We start from the raw sequence: 21,515 nt of genomic DNA, 5'->3' as shown, positions 1-21,515 counted from the left end.
CTCTTTCACTTTCATCAGGAGGCTCTTTAGTTCTTCTTCACTTTCTGCCATAAGGCTGGTGTCATCTGCATATCTGAGGTTATTGATGTTTCTCATGGCAATCTTGATTCCAGCTTGTGCTTCTTCCAGCCCAGCCTTTCTCATGATGTACACTGCATATACGTTAAATAAGCAGGATGACAATATACAGCCTTGATGTACTCCTTTTTCTATTTGGAACCAGTCTGTTGTTCCATGTCCAGTTCTAACTGTTGCTTCCTGACCTGCATATAGGTTTCTCAAGAGGCAGGTCAGGTGGTCTGGTATTCCCACCTCTTTCAGAATTTTCCACAGTCTGTTGTGATCCACACAGTCAAAGGCTTTGCCATAGTCAATAAAGCAGAAATAGATGTTTTTCTGGAACTCTCTTGCTTTTTCAATGATCCAGCAGATGTTGGATATTTGATCTCTGGTTCCTCTGCCTCTTCTAAAACCAGCTTGAACATCTGCAAGTTCATGGTTCACATATTGCTAAAGCCTGACTTGGGGAATTTTGAGCATTACTTTACTAGTGTGTGAGATGAGTGCAATTGTGCAGTAGTTTGAGCATTCTTTGGCATTGCCTTTGTTAGGAATGGAATGAAAACTGACTTTTCCAGTCCTGTGTTCACTGCTGACTTTTCCAAATTTGCTGGCATATTGAGTATAGCACTTTCACAGCATCATCTTTTAGGATTTGAAATAGCTCAACTGGAATTCCATCACCTCCACTAGCTTTGTTTGTCATGATGCTTCCTAAGGCCCACTTAACTTGGCATTCCAGGATGTCTGGCTCTAGGTGAGTGATCACACGATCTTAATTAACTGGATCGTGAAGATCTTTTTGGTACAGTTCTTCTGTGTATTCTTGCTACCTCTTCTTAAAAGCTTCTGCTTCTTTCAGGTCCATACCATTTCTGTCTTTTATTGAGCCCATCTTTGCATGAAATGTTCCCTTGGTATCTCTAATTTTCTTGAAGAGATCTCTAGTCTTTCCCATTCTATTGTTTTCCTCTATTTCCTCTAATTCAGGCCCAGAGGAACACAAAAACAAAACAAATAAAATCATTTGAATCTTCTTGTAGATAGCTAGAATATGTATATTAATATATAATGATGGGTGCTGGCAGAGGTCTAGAGTTTCAACAAAGATAGCAAATAGAAGAGATTCTTCTTCTTAAAAATGTCAGAAGAAGAGAAAGGGCCTGGTTATGAGATAATAGAGAAATTATTCATTTGCCATTACTGTGAAGTATTCTGAGTACATGGACAAGGTTCATTACCAGCTGCTTAATTCTCATTTATTTTCCTCAATTGTAAATAATCAGTTGCCTAGAATGACTTCACTACCCTGGCTTTCTCAACTCTATGCAGGAGAATAATGGGAAAAATGTAAATGATGTTGCTATCAGGACACTGGTGGTAAAACAAGAGGAAAAAAAAGACAAAGACACCAAAAGGCAAGTGACTTGAAAGGAATTGCTTCCGATGGATGGGGGGAGCTGCTCTGATTGGCCACAGTCATGGACAGGATCCTGGCAGGAGTGTCATGGCTCTTGGGGTCTCTCAGAGGCACTCCTCCCTAAGGGTGGCTGCTCATGGGAGTTGGATGGGGACATGCAGTTAGTTCCACACTTCCCATCTATGACCCAGTGGCTAAGTTCAATAGGGGTTTGGGAGAGGCACAGGAAGCCAGGTTCAGCCTTGGGTCTATGATATGTTGTAAAACCCAACATTGTTTGTAATTATTATGCAGTTATTCTGAATCTGTCCTCTTTCCTATATTCGTTTATACTCTGGAATCCAAACCAAATACAAAACAAAAATTTTGGCTGGTTTTCCAAACTAATATGAAGCATGGCAAATTAAATTTAAAAAGCATTAAGGAAAACTACCTAAAGATACAAAATCTGAGATAAGGCATATGTTTAAGCAATCCCTGGGGCTTCAATAGACTGGCTATGCTACAAGGGGGTCAGGAGTTACAGCCTGAAGTGCCATAGCTTCCTGTTACAAGGAACTGGGCATGGTCCCCTATGTTTAAAATGACAGGGCTGGATCAAACTATCTCTAGGGTACCTAGCAGAGACATTACTTTGCCAACAAAGGTCCGTCTAGTCAAGGCTATGGTTTTTCCAGTAGTCATGTATGGATGTGACAGTTGGACTGTGAAGAAAGCTGAGCGCCAAAGAATTCAATTGCTATTGAACTGTTGTGTTGGATAAGACTCTTGAGAGTCCCATGGACTGCAAGGAGATCCAACCAGTACATTCTAAAGGAGACCAGTCCTGGGTGTTCTTTGGAAGGAATGATGCTAAAGCTGAAACTCCAGTCCTTTGGCCACCTCATGCGAAGAGTTAACTCATTGGATAAGACTCTGATGCTGGGAGGGATTGGGGACAGGAGGAAAAGGGGATGACAGAGGATGAGATGGCTGGGGGGCATCACCGACTCAATGGACATGAGTTTGAGTGAACTCCAGGAGTTGGTGATGGACAGGGAGACCTGGCGTGCTGCAATTCATGGGGTCGCAAAGAGTCAGACACCACTGAGTGACTGAACTGAACTGAAGGCACCAACATTGTAAGATGTTGTAAGTGAAATTAACTACCTTTGACAGAACCTTTAAAAAAGAAATGAAAGCCCATATCAGTCCCACATCACCAGACAAGTCAGCCAACAGCCAAAGCAATCCCTCTTTAAGAAAGAAGAAAATGCTATAGATCTGCAGTGGCTTTAGAAATTTCTGAGGAGGGAAAAAATTATAATAAGGAATTAAAATAGCACACTAACCTCTGAAAAGATCAGATACAAGAACGAGAAGCATTGAGCTAAAGGAAAAATAGTCACTCTGTATTATTTTTAAAATAAATGCGTCCTCAGACATACTCTTAAAAATAGTGAATCTTCGACTGCCCAATGGTGTCAGTCCATTACCAAAACTCAATAAAATCCCAAATTAGCTTGCAGATGAATTACAGCTTTTACAGTTTATACTGAATCCAGTGTGATCCTATAGACAAGATGGGCCAAACTCCTCAGAAAATGCCAAGAAACATTAGAGCCAGGCCAAAAAGTGCTAAAATGTTCCGCTGACATAGAACCAACATGAAGCTTTCACTGGAAGATACAGCCTTTGAAGTGAAGTTTTCCAGCGATCCAGCCAAAACTCAGAGATTATTGAAAAAAGCTTTCAAATCCAAAATGTTTCCAAGCAGAGGTGTCTAAAAGAGAGAGATTCTGCATGAGAATTTATCACTTACAACCAAGGGATTCAATTGCTGATCCCATTCTATCAGAGGGCTTTAATTCTTCCTGGAAATTCCTTACAAATTATAGGTAACCACAGTCTGAGCAGAACTAGAACTTCTGTGTATTTTTAAACAAGTCAATTGCTTCAATGAGATAAGTACATTATTTCCACCAGACAGATAATTGTTTTCTTGTTCAATTGCATTACATGTGTGTATCCAGGTATAAAATGTTACAAATAGAAAATTACTGAGAAGCAAAGTAGTCATTAGTGTGACTTATAAATGGAACAAAGATGTCACGAGTTTCACTAATGCTTTTTTATGTTACTGAATAAGTAGATTTTATTTTTTAATCTCCTTTAAATCTGATTGAAAACAGTAAAAGTAGATCCTTGTGCCTGATACACAATACAAACTGAACTAGGATGCCACTTGACCAACATGAACGACTAAATTTGGATACAAATAGACACAAAATAAAAATTAACTCAAGGATTAATTACTCGCTTTCACAAAGAAATCCAGAAAGTTGGGATCTGTGGGAAGTAAAAATAATTTTAAAGTATTATAATTGCAAATAAATAATATTTCTAGATTTTATTTTCTGAATAGAGGAACTGTATCTGAAAAGTATATATCAGACTGCTGTTATAACACTGCTTATTTTCTGATCGAATTCTTAACTGTTCAGTTCAATTCAGTTCAGTTCAGTCGCTCAGTCATGTCCGACTCTTTGCAACCCCATGAATTGCAGCACGCCAGGCCTCCCTGTCCATCACCAACTCCCAGAGTTCACTCAAACTCACGTTCATCGAGTCAGTGATGCCATCCAGCCATCTCATCCTCTGTCATCCCCTTCTCTTCCTGCCCCCAATCCCTCCCAGCATCATGAGGTGGCCAAAGTATTGGAGTTTCAGCTTTAGCATCAGTCCTTCCAAAGAACATCCAGAACTGATCTCCTTTAGAACGGACTGGTTGGATCTCCTTGAAGTTCAAGGGACTCTCAACAGTCTTTTCCAACACCACAGTTCAAAAGCATAAATTCTTCAGTGCTCAGCTTTCTTCACAGTCCAACTCTCACATCCATACATGACTACTGGAAAAACCATAGCCTTGACCTGACGGACCTTTGTTGGCAAAGTAATGTCTCTGCTTTTGAATATGCTATCTAGGTTGGTCATAACTTTCCTTCCAAGGAGTAAGCGTCTTTTAATTTCATGGCTGCAATCACCATCTGCAGGGATTTTGGAGCCCCCCAAAATAAAATCTGACACTGTTTCCACTGTTTCCCCATCTATTTCCCATGAAGTGATGGGACCAGATGCCATAATCTTAGTTTTCTGAATATTGAGCTTTAAGCCAACTTTTTCACTCTCTTCTTTCACTTTCATCAAGAGGCTTTTTAGTTCCTCTTCTCTTTCAGCTATAAAGGTGGTGATGTCTGCATATCTGAGGTTATTGATATTTCTCCCGGCAATCTTGATTCCAGCTTGTGCTTCTTCCAGTCCAGTATTTCTCATGATGAACTCTGCATATAAGTTAAATAAGCAGGGTGACAATATACAGCCTTGACGTACTCCTTTTCCTATTTGGAACCAGTCTGTTGTTCCATGTCCAGTTCTAACTGTTGCTTCCTGACCTGCATATAGGTTTCTCAAGAGGCAGGTCAGGTGTTAATCGTCCTTAATTAAGGAGCCTTAAAGCAAGTAACAGAGACATTAAATGACATAAAAAACAACATCAGTACTTTGTTAAAGACAGATTATTTCCAAATGGAAGTTGTATACTGTAGATGGTAACTGAGCAAAAATGACCACAGACAGTGTCTTTGTATAACAGACAATTAGAAGACAAAAAGAAGGCAGACAATTAGAATGATAAAACAATATCTAACACACAATAAACATTCTGGGGAATCAAAAAGTTCCACTTAATAAAGAAAATGTTCATTTTTAATGAATTCAGATTAAAGTTTATGCCATTTATTCCCTAACTATTCAATAGTTTTTGTCAAGTATGTTAACATACACAATATACATTTTAAAAATAGAGATGTCATATTTTCTCCAAACTACTTCTATAAATTCACAATACTTCAAATTATACAGCCAGAAAAAAACTGTTAAAGGACCTGGACTACAATTTAACTATAACACATTGATCAAATACCCAAAACTGATATTTGATATGCCTTAAAGGACTATGCCATTCAGAACAGAAAGTATTCTTCTAAAGTAAATTAAAAACAGGTATTGTGAGATTATCTGATGTTAATATAGATCAAGAAACATATGAGGAGGTGCGATATAACTGAATAAAATACAGTAAACACACAGGATCATTTTCACGAGTGATTCCTCTCTTTTTTTTAATTTCATAATCTGATTCTTTAAGAAAATATTAAGAGTAAAAAATCTTTCCAATAGGAATAAAAATTCCATGAAAACTAAAATTTCTTTACAGCATTTGGAATTTAAGAAAAATGCTACTTATATTTTTTTCCTGAGTTTTTGTTTAACAGCTTTATTCATTTTGACCATATAAAGTAGTTAGGCCTACTATAAAAAAAAAAATTTTTTAGTCACATCTTTAATATTTAGGAAGAAATTTTTTTGACCCAAAGCTACTTTTTAGACAACATTATATAAAACCTTTGATTTATTTCATATATATTACAATATTTTGACTCATACTAAATTAATAAAAACTTTAAAAGAAAAAGAGGTGATGAAGATTAGCTATAAATTTTATTTTCTGAATTTACTCAATGCTACCTCTGCAGTTTAGAACTGCAAACATATAGATTATGTCTTTTTGACATATAGATATTTTCCCCAGTATTATTCATCTGTAAGGAATCTTAAAAATTCTTAAGCCCATCTTTACATCTTTAGGAAAAGTAATTAAAGTTCCAGGAATTAAGAGGTGAAGCATGACTCTATACATCTGCTTGACTGCCAAGTGAAGACTAGAGCAAAGGTTCTTAATTCCAGTTTCAGTCTTTTCAAAGTGGGAAAAAAAAAAAAAAAGCAAAAGTGATATCCAGAGATCTTGAGTATCTGAAAACAACATTTAAAGCTGGGGAAACCCGAGAGGGTAAATAGTTGCCCTTGTGGGACTCCCATTCTAGTGTGAGAGACAGACAAACCAATGTCAAGAGTGAGAGCTCTGTCAGCAACTAGTTTTCTGTGCACTGACTCATCTTTCTCCTCCAGCCCCATAATTCCTTCCTGAACAGACTCAAATCCTTACCCTCTGCTCCTCTGTCCCACTGCCCTGTGGACTCTGCTCTCTCAAGTGACTTCTGTTCTCTCGCTTGCAGATGATTCCAAGATGCCACACCCAGTCTAGCCAACACAGCTGCCTACCTTACTGCAGCCACTCAAAATAACTTCACTTGAATCTCCAATTTCACTTCAGAGTCAACTAAACCAAAACCAAACAAATTCTCCCTCAAAACTGACTTCCTATTTTCAATTTCCCCATTTTTATTACTACAGTTATTATTCTCCACAATTCTTAGCCCCAAATTTTAAGTCAACTTTAACTCATCTGTGGCTCCTATATTTAGTCAGTCTCCATATCCTGTGTGTATTAGTCAGGGTTCTCCAGAAAAACAAAGATTTATTATAAGATATTCGTTCACACCATTTTGGGGCTAGCAAGTCCAAAATCTGCAGAGTTGACTGATGTACCAGTTTGTGTATCAAGGCTAGTTCAGTTCAGTTCAGTTTAGTCACTCAGTCATGTCTGACTCTTTGAGACCCTATGGACCCCATCCAACCATCTCATCCTCTGTTGTTCCCTTCTCCTCCTGCTTTCAATCTTTCCCAGCATCCTGATGAGTCTTTTCAGATGAGTCAATTCTTCACATTAGGTAGCCAAAGTATTGGAGTTTCAGCTTAAGCATCAGTCATTCCAATGAATATTCAGGACTGATTTCCTTTAGGATGGACTGGTTGGATCTCCTTGCAGTCCATGGGACTCTAAAGAGTCTTCAAAAGCATCAATTCTTCAGTGCTCAGCTTTTTTTATAGTCCAATTCTCACATCTATACATGACTACTTGGAAAACCATAGCTTTGACTAGACAGACCTTTGGATAGTAGGGTGATAAAAAACCAGGAAGAACCAAAGTGCCAGTGTGAAGGCTATTAGGCAGAATGTGATCTCATTCTGGGAAGGTGAGACTTTTATTCTACTCAGGCCTTAACAAGTTGGATGAGGCCCACTCACATTACAAAGGTTCAATCTGCTTTACTCAGTCTACAGATTCAAATTTTAATCTTGTCCAAAAACATACTCAGAGAAACACCCAGAATAATGCTGGATCAAATATACTGGCACCCAGTGGCCCAGTCAAACTGATGCAAAAAATTAACCATCACACTATGATTTTATTGTTCAAAAGTTTCACATTCTTTTCCCATCCTCATTCTCACTACCATTGTCTCAGTTCAGGTCCTACAATCTCCTACTGGTTTCCAGCACAAGGATGTAAACCAGCTCCTCCAATCCTTTAGTTCAGAGAGCACCAGGTACACTGTGGATACAATTATTTTCAAAAAAGTTGTTTTCATCATATCATTCTTATTCTATTCCTTAACTCACAATGGCATCTTACACCAAATATATTCAATTCTTTTCCTTATAATATACTGCTCTATATAATACAGCCCTACCTGGCTTACTGACCTGTTTCTTCCATCACTCTCCTAAATCAGAACCTACATTATAAGTGGCCAACAGTTAAAGTATGCTTTTCACTTATCAACACCCTTTCTCTACTCAACATACTCTCTTTCTCTGGAAAGTACTGTGCTCTCTACTCCACCTAAACCAATCCTCTCTCTCTATTAAGATTTGTCTCCAGCTTCAACTCCTTTTTGAAGCTTTCCTAATTCTTGTTGCTGTTTAGCTGCTAAGTTGCATCTGACTCTTTGTGACCCCATGGACTGTAGCCCACCGGCTCCTCTGTCCATGGGATTTCCTAGGCAAGAGTACTAGAATGGGTTGCCATTTCTTCCTCCAGGGGATCTTCCTGACGCAGGGAGCGAACCCACATCGCCTGCATTGGTGGGCAGAGTCTTTACCACTGAGCCACCTGGGAAGCTCTATATATATGCACATACATACATACATGCATATATATATATATATATACAAAATGAAATATTACCAACATATATATATATATATATAAAATGAGAAATTTACAAAAATGGCAAATATACTACTATAAAGAATCAGAACGCAAGCAAAGAATGGCTGAAAAACAAGACATTAATATCAGCAGAAGAATAATTGAATATCAGGTAAAGCCTCAGAGGCAAAAAGCCCACAACTTGAGTGGGGCCAAGGAAAACCAGGTATGGCTGAAGACGGAGCCAAGTCACTTCTAACCAAGGGAGCTGAAGTCCATAAAGTATAGGTGAAATTCTGTTTTGTTCCTTATCCATGATCCTAAAAAACAAAGATTTTCTGTAATTTACTTGGCAATAAATCTAAATGCATCTAGCAACAACAACTGGCCTAGAAATACATACAGCTGTTTACTGTCTTTATCTTATTTAGCATTAATATCTATGAATTTCACTGCAGAAATATTGTTTTTATTATGGGGAACTATCCCAGATCCCCTTGAAGGTGACATGACATGCAACACTGAGTATATGCTCCATACTATACCATTTTTAAATCTTATAAATTCTCAGTTCCAAAACACACATAGCCCCTAGAATTTTCGATAAGATTCTATGGATTTTAGATTTTGAGATTCCACAGAAAGAACCAGTCAGATATACAAAAGGATCTCTCATCCAAAAAAGGTTTCAGAGTGCATGGAAGATCCATTTAGAATAGTTTTCTTAAACGGAGGATATCTTTTCAGTGCCACACACATTCTATCATTGATCACTTTTGCAATTAGTGGCAAAGTTTCTTTTATTAAATAATATTAGTTAAAAGAAAAAAAATAACCTGCCAATCATGAACTTTTACCTTTTCCCTCCCCTTACAATGCCAAGAATACCAGAAAAAAAGTTGTAAAACAGCATTCTCTTTGCCTCCTATAACCTTAATAGATAGTTTCCTGGAATTGTCTATTCAAACAGAAAATTAATTTCCATGCACAGCTGGAAATACCACATTGGCAGGCAAGAAAAACATCAAACACCAGTAGATTAAATAGAAAGTGGAAGAACTAAAAGCCAACAAAATAGAACTTGCTCAGTAAGGTGGTCATATGAGAAAAGACTTCTGTCTGTTAATATTAATATAGGAATATATCTCTTAAGTGAAGTAGCAATAATAAAGTAAGCTTTGGATCCAGGAAACAACTAGGTGATGATATCATTCAAGAAGTTTTTCTAGTGTTGTATGAAAGAAGAAAAACTCAACAACTGTCTTGGGGATGAAAAGTCCTCAGATCTGCACAACATATTCACGGTTAATCACAGCCACCCACTTCATGGCATATAACCATGGGTTTTTTCTTTTTACTTTAGGGTGATGGAAAAGTTCTGAAGATGGATATTGGTGATAGCTGCTCTGTCTCTCACATTAGTAGAGGCTTTAAAGATAACTTGAAAAACAAAAGAAGTACTCTTCTCTCTCCACCGACAAGATCAGGCTCTGGTGATCCATCCATCTCCCTCCACTGCCCTGAACCTAATGGGTATCCCGCTTTGTACTGACAACCATCAAGGAAAAGCAGGCTCATGCTGCCATCTGGGCCCTGCTCCCTGATGCCTAACTGCTCAGGAAATGACTTGTGTGGCCAATATTCAACTAATAACCAAACTAAACCAAGTAATTCACTTTGCACAACCATTTTAAAAACAAAGGAAGCAAAGACAGAAAACAGAACACTACCTTCAGGAACTGCCACACAGAAAGGCAAACAAAAATCCAGCAACAGCATGGGAAGGACAAAATTCCACATGGCATCCAGACAGGGGTCCCCCTTGGTTCTGCTGCCTTGATTGTCCAATTGTCAGAGAAAATTTTTTAAAAACCTCCATCAGCTCTTAGTGTATAACTGACACTTTGTAAATAACAACAGGGAGAAAGCTCAATAAAAATCAATGTGTTATTAAGTAAGATAGGAAAAAAAAAAATTCTACATGAACTTGATCACTGTGTGACTTTCTAATGATTGAAAGGTTGAGTTCAAGATGCCAGAACACTTCCAGATAAAGCATACCAGAGTTCCAAAGTGGCATATTGTGTTATAAAACATGGACCTATATCTCTATTATCTTTGGCAAACAATCTCAAAATATCTCATACTTTGGTAAATTCAAAGGGATATCCCACAAACAAAGTGAGGGGTCAATTTGTTTGAATATTTATTTTTCACAGAGGAGAAGGTAAGTGGCTGCCAAAATACCTGCCACAAAGCAAGAATACAATATATATTTGTGGAACTGAACTGAAACAAGTAGTTGCTGCTGCTAAGTCGCTTCAGTCATGTCCAACTCTGTGCAACCCCATAGACGGAAGCCCACCAGGCTTCCCGTCCCTGGGATTCTCTAGGCAAGAACACTGGAGTGGGCCGCCATTTCCTTCTCCAAGGCGTGAAAGGGAAAAGTGAAAGTGAAGTCACTCAGTCGTGTCCGACTCTTAGCGACCCCATGGACTGCAGCCTACCAGGCTCCGCCATCCATGGGATTTTTCCAGGCAAGAGTACTAGAGTGGGGTGCCATTGCCTTCTCCAGAAACAAGTAGTAGAAGCTAATAAAGATTACCTGTATCAGTGTACTGATGAAATCTATCAGGTTATTGTTTCAACTTTCCACCTGATTGAACCTATGAAAAATAACTGGCCTTATTAACAGAGAAAAGCTCTGTTTTTTTCCACCAGGTATCACAAGTACCAGCACCCCACAGCAAGCTGCTCAGAGGCTCAGTGAAGACTCATCTTCCCAGAATCAGCATCTTCGACCTAACTCCTTTTAACAAAAATACAGAAATTTTAAATTGTAAGGCAAGGAATGTAAAGGATGCATAGGTGATCAGAAAAAAATTCTAATAATGAGAGAGAAACCTATTGATAGATAAGCTACCTCAAGAAGACCCACTCAAAAAAACTGGGAGTCAGCTCTTTCAATTTCCTCATCTGAAAAATGGGAAGACTCAATCAATTGCTTTCAAGCTTCTACAAGTGCTACTCATACTGAAAAAGACATTTCATATTAAATACAGTATATTTATACATATACAGAAATGTGCTTATTTATACATATATAGAAATCAACCCTTAAATCTTCCAATGTGGATGCACTCTGGTATGGTGTCCTGTGTTTTATGCTATTTCATTGTTTAACTGCAACCACTTAGTGGGTCTCATGGCACACTAATAGTTCATGACATGCCATTTGTAAAATACTGGACTAGATGATGTATTTCCAGCTCATTAAATTAAAAACCATGATTTTTACTTAGAAGCAACTAAAAAATATCTACCATTCCCAAATTCTAGTTCCTCAATGAACTTTCCAAAGCCAATTCCTGAGTGAAATGATATAATGCCTACAAATTTTTGCCTTCCCTTCTTCTTCACAGTAAACACTCATGATCCTTTCCACTCAAAAAGCTTTAAAAGTGATTTTTTCAGGGTGCATGAATACTACCAAGCCTAACAGCAGAAGCCAGCAACAGGGATTTTGCAATAAAAACTTAAACATCTACCAAAGGAACTCCCTTTTACTCATAAAGAAGTACATTTGAATCTTTATAAGCCATCAGGCAACAGCTAAAGCAGCCAAAAGCCAAAACAATACTCATGGAGTGGAAGCAAACCACACAGATCTTGATTTTAATTACATAAAATATAATTCAAAGTAGTTGCATTCTCCCTTCCCAATTATAGAGTTTGTTCCCTCAAATAAGAATATTTTGACTTTCTATAATAGCATCTATTGTCACTTGTGTAGATTTTCTTAAATGGCTGCCTTCTTCCACGGCACCCCACCTCATCCCACCACCTCTCCACTATCTTCAGTAACGTCCCAAACTAGTGGGTGTGCAGGAATCTCTGGTGAAAAAAGAACTTGCTTTGAGTAAAATAATCTTCTCAATCACAATTGGAGCTTTCTGAGTATATAGCTGGGGAAAAGCCTTGTTTATATCTCAGCATAGCTTAAAATCCACCTAAAATATTATCTGATTAAAGGCATTGCAATCTTGACATGGAAAATTAACAGTATCATTTGTGCTTGTTAATGATTTCAAAATGCTTTATTATAAATCTTCTCTTGGTTCCTAAGTCTACAGGGCAAAGAATAAATATGTTCCTTATAATAACTTATAAATTATATGTATATTTTTATAATAAATTATAAAAATAAGATTTTAGTTTATATCATACTTTTTTAGTTTATAAAATAAAATGTAAAGGATCCAAGTCTTAAATTTAAAAAGCACTTCGACTGATAAATATCAGAGAAATACTAATGTCAAAAAATGAGGTCCATTCTAATCCTATAATCAAAGCATTCTGTGTATTTTCCAAACTTGGCAAGACATATTTTTATTTTTAAATTTTTGAACTACTAATCCTGGAGGAAAACAACCACCATTAATTTCCTCTTCAGTCACTAGTTGTCTGTGCCATGTGTTTTTATCACTTCCTGCCACAAGGAAATACATTTGGAACAAAGAAAGATAGTCAAAAGAGAGTTCTCTAGCTTAGTCTAAAATCATTCTTTTAGGAATTGAGAGTGTAAACATATTTCAATAATAGCACTGGATGATAAAACTACTTAGAAAACCTTCACATTTCTTTATTACATGACTTCATTTAATGCTCAAAAAGGTTTGTAAAGATTATTTGGTAAAAAAACTAAGCAGGTTAAGTTACATAACACTTTTTCACCCACACAGCTAATAAAAACCAGAGGCAGAACTTAAATTCCTTCCATTTCATACCAAATCTCACAGTGGACACTATAACAGTTTTTCTTATATGTCTTTTGATCAAGTTGTAAGTTTTTACTTTACCCTATTTGTCCAAACCATCATGGTTTTTTGTGTATGTGTGGTGGGGAAAGTGCTCAATAGAGGTTGCAAAAGATGATAAGAACATGAGGACTAATTTATCATTTTATAGCTAAGTTGTATTCAACAGTGATTTATTCAGTCCTAGGTACTAAGTAGTACATTAAATATAGGGATCCTAAACAAAAATACAAATTATAGATCATAATCCTAGGAGTTAGTAAGAAATTTAGTAAAAACCTATCTTAGTCTGCTCAAGCTGCTGTAACAAAATACTATGGTCCGTGTGTTTTAAAGCAACTGATAAAGGATTAATCTCCAAAATATACAAGCAGATCAAATAGCTCAATATCAGAAAAACAAACAACTCAATCAAAAAGTGTGCAGAAGACCTAAACAGACATTTCCTCAAAGAATACATATAGATGGCCAGTAAACATATGAAACAATGCTCAACATCGCTCGTTACTAGAGAAATGCAAATAAAAAATACAATGATGTATCACCTCACATCACTCACAATCAGATCAGATGAGATCAGATCAGTCGCTCAGTCGCATCCGACTCTTTGCGACCCCATGAATCGCAGCATGCCAGGCCTTCCTGTCCATCACCAACTCAGGGAGTTCACTCAGAATGGCCATCATCAAAAAAATCTATAGACAATAAATGCTGGAGAGGATGTGCAGAAAAGAGAAAACCCTCCTGCACTATTTGTGGGAATGTAAATTGATACAGCCACTATGGAGAAAAATATGGAGATTTCTTAAAAAATAGGAATAAAACTACCATATGACCCAGTATACCCACTACTGGGCATATACCGAGAAAACTACAATTCAAAAAGACACATGCACCCCAATATTCACTGCAGCACTATTGACAATAGCCAGAACATGGAAGCAACCTAAATGCCCAACAACAGATGAATGGATAAAGAAGATGTGATACATACATACAATGGAATATTACTCATCCATAACGGGAATGAATTTAAGTCTGCTGTAGTGAGGCAAATGAACCTACAGCCTGTTATACAGAGTGAAGTAAGTCAGAAAGATAAAAAATATATATATTGTATATTAACCACATATATAGAATCCAGAAAAATATTACAGATGAACCTATTTATAGGGAAGAATTGGAGATGCAAGCATAGAGAATGGACGTGTGGAAACAGCAGGGGAAGAAGAGGGTAAGATGAATTGAGAAACTGCCACTGACATATATACACTATCATGTGTGAAATAGGTAACTAGTGGGAAGCTGCTGTTTAACACAGGGAGCCCAACCTGGTCCTCTGTGACAACTTAGAGAGATGGGATTAGAGGAGGGTGGGAGCTCAAGAGGGAGGTGAGATATATATATATATATATATATATATATATATATATATATAATTATGAAAGATTTGCATTGTTGTACAGCAAAAACCAATACAGCATTGGAAAGCAGTTCAGTTCATTTCAATCGCTCAGTCGTGTCTGACTCTTTGAGACCCCATGAACCACAGCACGCCAGGCCTCCCTGTCCATCACCAACTCCCAGAGTTTACCCAAAGCCATGTCCATTGAGTCAGTGGCGCTATCCAACCATCTCATCCTCTGTCGTCCCCTTCTCCTCTTTCCCTCAATTTTTCCCAGCATCAGGGCCTTTTCAAATGAGTCAGCTCTTCGCATCAGGTGACCAAAGTACTGGAGTTTCAGGTTCAACATCAGTCCTTCCAATGAACCCCCAGGACTGATCTCCTTTAGGATGGACTGGTTGGATCTCCTTGCAGTCCAAGGGACTCTCAAGAGTCTTCTCCAACACTGCAGTTCAAAAGCATCAATTCTTCTGCACTCAGCTTTCTTCACAGTCCAACTCTCACATCCATACATGACCACAGGAAAAACCACAGCCTTGACTAGATGGACCTTTGTTGGCAAAGTAATGTCTCTGCTTTTTAATATGCTATCTAGGTTGACCATAACTTTCCTTCCAATGAGTAAGAGTCTTTTAATTTCATGGCTGCAATCACCATCTGCAGTGATTTTGGAGCCCAGAAAAATAAAGTCAGCCACTAACTCCACTGTTTCCCCATCTATTTCCCATGAAGTAATGGGACCGGATGCCATGATCTTAGTTTTCTGAATGTTGAACTTTAAGCCAACTTTTTAACTCTCCTCTTTCACTTTCATCAAGAGGCTCTTTAGTTCTTCTTCACTTTATGCCATAAAGGTGGTATCATCTGCATATCTGAGGCCGTTGATATTTCTCCTGGCAATCTTGATTTCATCTTGTGCTTCCTCTAGCCCAGAGTTTTTCATGATGTACTCTGCATAGAAGTTAAATAAGTAGGGTGACAAAATACAGCCTTGACATACTCCCTTTCCTTTTTGGAACCAGTCTGTTGTTCCATGTCCAGTTCTAACTGTTGCTTCCTGACCTGCATACAGGTTTCTCAAGAGGCAGGTCAGGTAGTCTGGTATTCCCATCTCTTTCAGAATTTTCCAGTTTATTGTGATCCACACAGTCAAAGGCTTTGGCATAGTCAATAAAGCAGAAATAGATGTTTTTCTGGAACTCTCTTGCTTTTTCTACGGTCCAGCGGATGTTGGCAATTTGATCTCTGGTTTCTCTGCCTTTCCTAAAACCAGCTTGAACATCTGGAAGTTCATGGTTCATGTATTGCTGAAGCCTGACTTGGATAATTTTGAGAATTACTTTACTAGCGTGTGAGATAAGTGTAATTGTGTGGTAGTTTGAGGATTCTTGGCATTGCCTTTCTTCGGACTGGAATGAAAACTGACCTTTTCCAGTCCTGTGGCCACTGCTGAGTTTTCCGAATTTGCTGATATATTGAGTGCGGCACTTTCACAGCATCATCTTTTAGGATTTGAAATAGCTCAACTGGAATTCCATCACCTCCACTGGCTTTGTTTGTAGTGATGCTTCCTAAGGTCCACTTTACTTTACATTCCAGGATGTCTGGCTCTAGGTGAGTGATCACACCATCATGATTATATGGGTCATGAAGATACTTTTGTACAGTTCTTCTGTATATTCCTGCCATCTCTTCTTAATATTTTATGCTTCTATTAGGTCCATACCATTTCTGTCTTTTATTGAACCCATCTTTGCATGAAATGTTCCCTCAGTATCTCTAATTTTCTTGAAGAGATCTCTAGTCTCTCCCATTCTACTGTTTTCCTCTATTTCTTTGCATTGATCACTGAGGAAGGCTTTCTTATCTCTCCTTGCTATTCTTTCGAACTCTGCATTCAAATGGGTGTATCTTTCCTTTTCTCCTTTGCTTTTTGCTTCTCTTCTTTTCACAGCTATTTGTAAGGCCTCCTCAGACAGCCATTTTTCTTTTTTGCATTTCTTTTTCTTGGGGATGGTCTTGATCCCTGTCTCCTGTACAATGTCACGAACCTCCGTCCATAGTTCATCAGGCACTCTGTCGATCAAATCTAGTCTGTTAAATCTATTTCTCACTTCCACTGTATAATCATAAGGGATTTGATTTAGGTCATACCTGAATGGTCTAGTGGTTTTCCCCACTTTCTTCAGTTTAAGTCTGAATTTGGCAATAAGGAGTTCATGATCTGACCCATAGCTCCCGGTCTTGTTTTTGCTGACAGTATAGAGCTTCTGTATCTTTGGCTGCAAAGAATATAATCAATCTGATCATTCAGTGTTGACCATCTGGTGATGTCCATGTGTAGAGTCTTCTCTTGTATTGTTGGAAGAGGGTGTTTGCTATGACCAGTGTGTTCTCTTGGCAAAACTCTATTAGCCTTTGCCCTGCTTCATTCTGTACTCCAAGGCCAAATTTGCCTGTTACTCCAGGTGTTTCTTGACTTCCTATTTTTGCATTCCAGTCCCCTATAATGAAAAGGACATCTTTTTTGAGTGTTAGTTCTAAAAGGTCTTGTAGGTCTTCATAGAACCATTCAGCTTCTTCAGCATTACGGTTGGGGCATAGATTTGGATTACCATGATATTGAACGGTTTGCCTCGGAAAGCAATTATCCTCCAATTAAAAAAAATTACAAATTCATTTCTCACAGTACAAGATCAAGCTGCTGGCAGATTTAGTGTTCTGTGAGGGCTCTCTTCCTGGTTTGCAGATATGCCTTCTAACTGTGTGTTCACATAGGCCTTTCCTGGGTACATGTTCATGGAGAGAGAAATCCGTCTAGTCTTCCTCTTCTTATAAGGGACTAATCTCATCATGAGGGTCTATCTTATTGACCTAATCTAAACCTAATTATCTCCAAATTGTAGCCTACCAGGTTCCTCTGTCCATGGCATTTCCCAGGCAAAAATACTGAAGTGGGTTGCCATTTCCTTCTCCAGGGGATCTTCCCAACCCAGAGATCGAACCCTGGTGTCCTACATTGCAGGCAGACTCTTTACCATCTGAGATACCAGGGAAGGCCCCCTCAAACAGCATCACACTGGGGGCCAGCGCTTCATATATGAATTTTTAATATATGAACTTCAATATACGAATAAGTTTCAACATATGAATTTTAGCCCATAACAGGAACCTAACAGGTAAACAGATAATTATAACTAGTTTAATACAAACTAATTTAATTCCAAAAATAACACTTAATTGTGTTCAACAAATATTTATTAATAGACCGTTAAAGGAAAGTAAATTTTTGACAGTGGGCAAATATCGAACAGATAGAGAATATTCTCCATGTTATACAAAATGAGCAAACATGCTCTGAGATGATAATTTGTCTAAGATCAAAAACTGAGGGAGACAGGATTTACATATGAATCTACCTAACTTCAGGGCTCCCCAGGTGGTGCTAGTGGTACAGAACTTGCCTGCCAATGCAGAAGACTTAAAAGATGACAGTTTGATTTCTGAGTCGGGAAGATCCCCTGGGGAGGGCACGGCAACCCACTCCAGCATTCTTGCCTGAAGGATCCCATGGACAGAGGAGCTGGGCGGGCTACAGTCCATCGGGTCACAAAGAGTTGGACACAAATGAAGCGACTTAACACACACGTACTACCTAACTTCAAAATCCAGCCATTTTCCACTGGAACAGGAGAGCTGTAACCAAGGACAACAGCCTCTCCCACTGCCTCTCCTAGGGTGTGCGCAGCATGGCCTTCCCTACCAAGAAAGAGAGTAGCCTCCAAAGCCAGGTGCAAACACACAGAGCACACACAACCTTTCTCTGTGTAGGAGGTGACTAAAGCCTGGATGGGATGCTGATACAATAAAGGCAGGTCAGGGAACGAACTGAGAGCACATATCCTAGACCAGTTTGTCTCACCTGGAAAAAGAGAACCTTCCTCTCAGGATGATAGCAGATCCATCAATTTCATCGCTAAACATACTATGACTATAATTCTCAAATAAAAAAATTCATAATGCTGAGTAGAGAATAAAAATGCAAACATTTTTGAAATATAAAATCAATATGAAAAAAAGTATTTTAGTGTTGAAGCAAACAAAGCCAGGATGGCAACACTGATCCATTCATCTTTCTTCAGCTCTAAAAGAGTCAGTGTTATTCAGGAAATATCAAGATGTAGCAAAACTTTAAGGGTATACATCTGTTCTAGCACTGTGCACAGTAGGTTTTTAATAAATGTGCTGTGGATGAATGGATGGACAAATGGCTAAATGCAGAAAAGAATGAATTAATATTCACATTACTTTATCATTTTTGGAATGTATTATTAAATGTCTTATTTTACTTAGGAATTTAAAATTATTTCTTCACCTTTCAATTAAACATCTATCTGTATTTAATTCTAAGCCTAATTTGTATGATAGTTAAAAGGTCTAAATTTTACCTTTTTAGAAACAAAACAACTACACACTATAATTCTACTTGCAATTTTTAAGATCTGAGGTTCATAAAAATACTACATTTAAAAGGAATTTGGGGAAAACAAATTACTGAGAAGAAAAAAAATTGTGTATATATGATATGATAGTAGAAGAGATGTTAAAAGCTAGGTAAATTTGCTGATTAGTGGTGCAAATTGGGAAGGATAAAAGAAAAAGAGGAAAGCAAAGATCTTCATTTCAATGTACTATTTACGTCATTTCAGTGATAATACAGAGAGTTTCACACAACAATGACTACTCCATTGTACTTTCTGGTCATTATCTATCTCTTGTTTCATAATCTTATTTTGTAAAACTTCTATCTTGCTGGTGTTTTTATAATCCAACTTAAATCATTTTGGGGGAAAAAACGTCATATACACATACATGTGTGCATCTTGGGTCAATGTCTGTCTGACAGTCTCTGTCTCTTTATGTGTCTCTCTTTCCTTCTCTCTCTCTAAATTCTATATGTATTATATAGAGATGAGACAATTCTTATGCTAGCTAAATATTTATTTACAAGTTAAACTCTTTTATGTATTTCATATTGTAGTCACAAAATATCTCATGCTCATATAGATGTGAGAAAATCACCTCTGTGGAAAATTCACTTTAATTAATGAGTCTTTGGGTTTTTCAGCACTTGGTTTGCACCTTAGTGATGTGTATAAAAGTGTGGACAGGAGAACTCAGGTATGATGAAGTCTCACAATGTCAGGTGGTCCTGGCTGATTTCCTCCTTTTACTCCTTTCTCAATCTTGAACCAATCAGTTGTTCCATACATGGTTCTAATTGTTGCTTCTTGACCAACATATAAGTACCTCAGGAGACAGGTAAGATGGTCCGGTATTTCCTTCTCTCTAAAAGCGTTCCACAGTTTGTTACAATCCAAACAGTCAAAGGCTTTAGTGTAGCCAATGAAACAGAGGTAGACGGTTTTCTGGAACTCCCTTGCTTTCTCTATGATCCAGTCAATGTTGGCAATTTGCTCTCTGGTTCCTCTTCCTTTTCTAAATTAAGCTTGGACATCTGGAAGTTCTTGGTCCACATAATGTTTAAGCCTAGCATGCAAGATTTTAAGCATGAGCTCACATGATTCATACTAAGCACTTAAAAGACAATTTCATATTTTCCTGCTTTTATTTTCCCTGACTTTTACTTTCGATGAATTAAAACCATTCCAGACACAGTAGGCACTCAATATATACTTCTTGAATAAGTGAATTACTACTACTATTAGCAATTCTATTGAAGACTGAGAAAAGATCATGGGATTTGCCCATTAGACAATAATTGGTGCATTTAGAGATTGCTTAAATGCCTAGGGGTTTTGAACACTTGAAGGAAAGTCAGTTACTTTCCTTCACTTACAAAGCCAGTCAAAGGGTTTTGGTGAGGACATTCTAAATCAAGTAGCATTGTAGTGTACAGAGTTTCTTCAAGTTTTATTGGTTGTTTTTTTTTATTCTGAGTGTTAAAGATAATGGCTTCCAGCTAGAAGATAAAAATCTGTTTTATTGACATTAATTTTTTTTTAATTTGCTTTATTTAGAGTTTTTACAGTGTATTACCCCTTCATGTATCACTGCCTTGTCGTGGTGAAGGGGCTTGCGTAACTCAATGAAGCTATTAGCCATGCCATGTAGGGCTACCCAAGGACAGGTCCTAGTGGAGAGTTCTGACAAAATGTGATCCACTGGAGGAGGGAATGGCAAACCACTCCAATATACTAGCCCTGAGAACCCCATGAACTGTATAAAGAGGCAAAAAGATATCACACCGAAAAATGAGACCCCCAGGTCAGAAGGTATCCAATATGCTACTGGGGAAAAGCGGAGGACAACTATTAATAGCTCTAGAAAGAATGAAGCAGATTGGCCAAAGCAGACACAATGATCAGTTGTGGATGTGTCTGGTGATGAAAGTAAAATTTGATGCTATAAAAACAGTCTTGCACAGGAAACTGGGATGTTAGGTCCATGAATCAAGGTAAATTGCACATGGTCAAGCAGGAGATAGAAGAGTAAACAAATGAACAGGAACGGGTGAATTTAATTCAGATGACCATCAACACAGTGTATTATCCCGTTCAATCTTCAGTCCCTTGAGTCAAGGAATTTGGTTACTACTACCCCATTTTGTTCAGTCACTAAGCCATGTCCAACTTTTGTGATCCCATGGACTGCAGCATACCAGGCCCCTTTGTCCTTCACTATCTCCCAGAGTTTGCTCAAATGCATGTCCACTGAGTTGGTGATGCTATCTAATCATCTCATCCTCTGCTATCCCCTTCTCCTTTTGCCTTCAATTTCTCCCAGAATCAGAGTCTTTTCCAATGAGTCAGCTCTTCGCATCAGGTGTCCAAAGTATTGGAACTTCAGTTTCAGCAA

The 21,515-nt window shown here is 37.9% G+C and overlaps 1 protein-coding gene and 1 non-coding gene across 9 annotated transcripts in view; one reads left to right on the top strand and one right to left on the bottom strand.

Moving 5' to 3' along the window:
* Window positions 1–21,515, bottom strand: part of HDAC9 (histone deacetylase 9) — a 992,890-nt gene that overhangs the window by 923,803 nt on the left and 47,572 nt on the right. The window lies entirely within an intron of this gene.
* On the top strand, window positions 9,643–9,763 carry LOC133246976 (U6atac minor spliceosomal RNA). Its single transcript, XR_009736222.1, has one exon. It is a non-coding gene; the product is annotated as a U6atac minor spliceosomal RNA (small nuclear RNA).

Source organism: Bos javanicus, chromosome 4, assembly GCF_032452875.1.
Source record: "Bos javanicus breed banteng chromosome 4, ARS-OSU_banteng_1.0, whole genome shotgun sequence".
NCBI classification, from domain to species: domain Eukaryota; kingdom Metazoa; phylum Chordata; class Mammalia; order Artiodactyla; family Bovidae; genus Bos; species Bos javanicus.
This window is presented reverse-complemented; position numbering and strand designations above follow the sequence as displayed.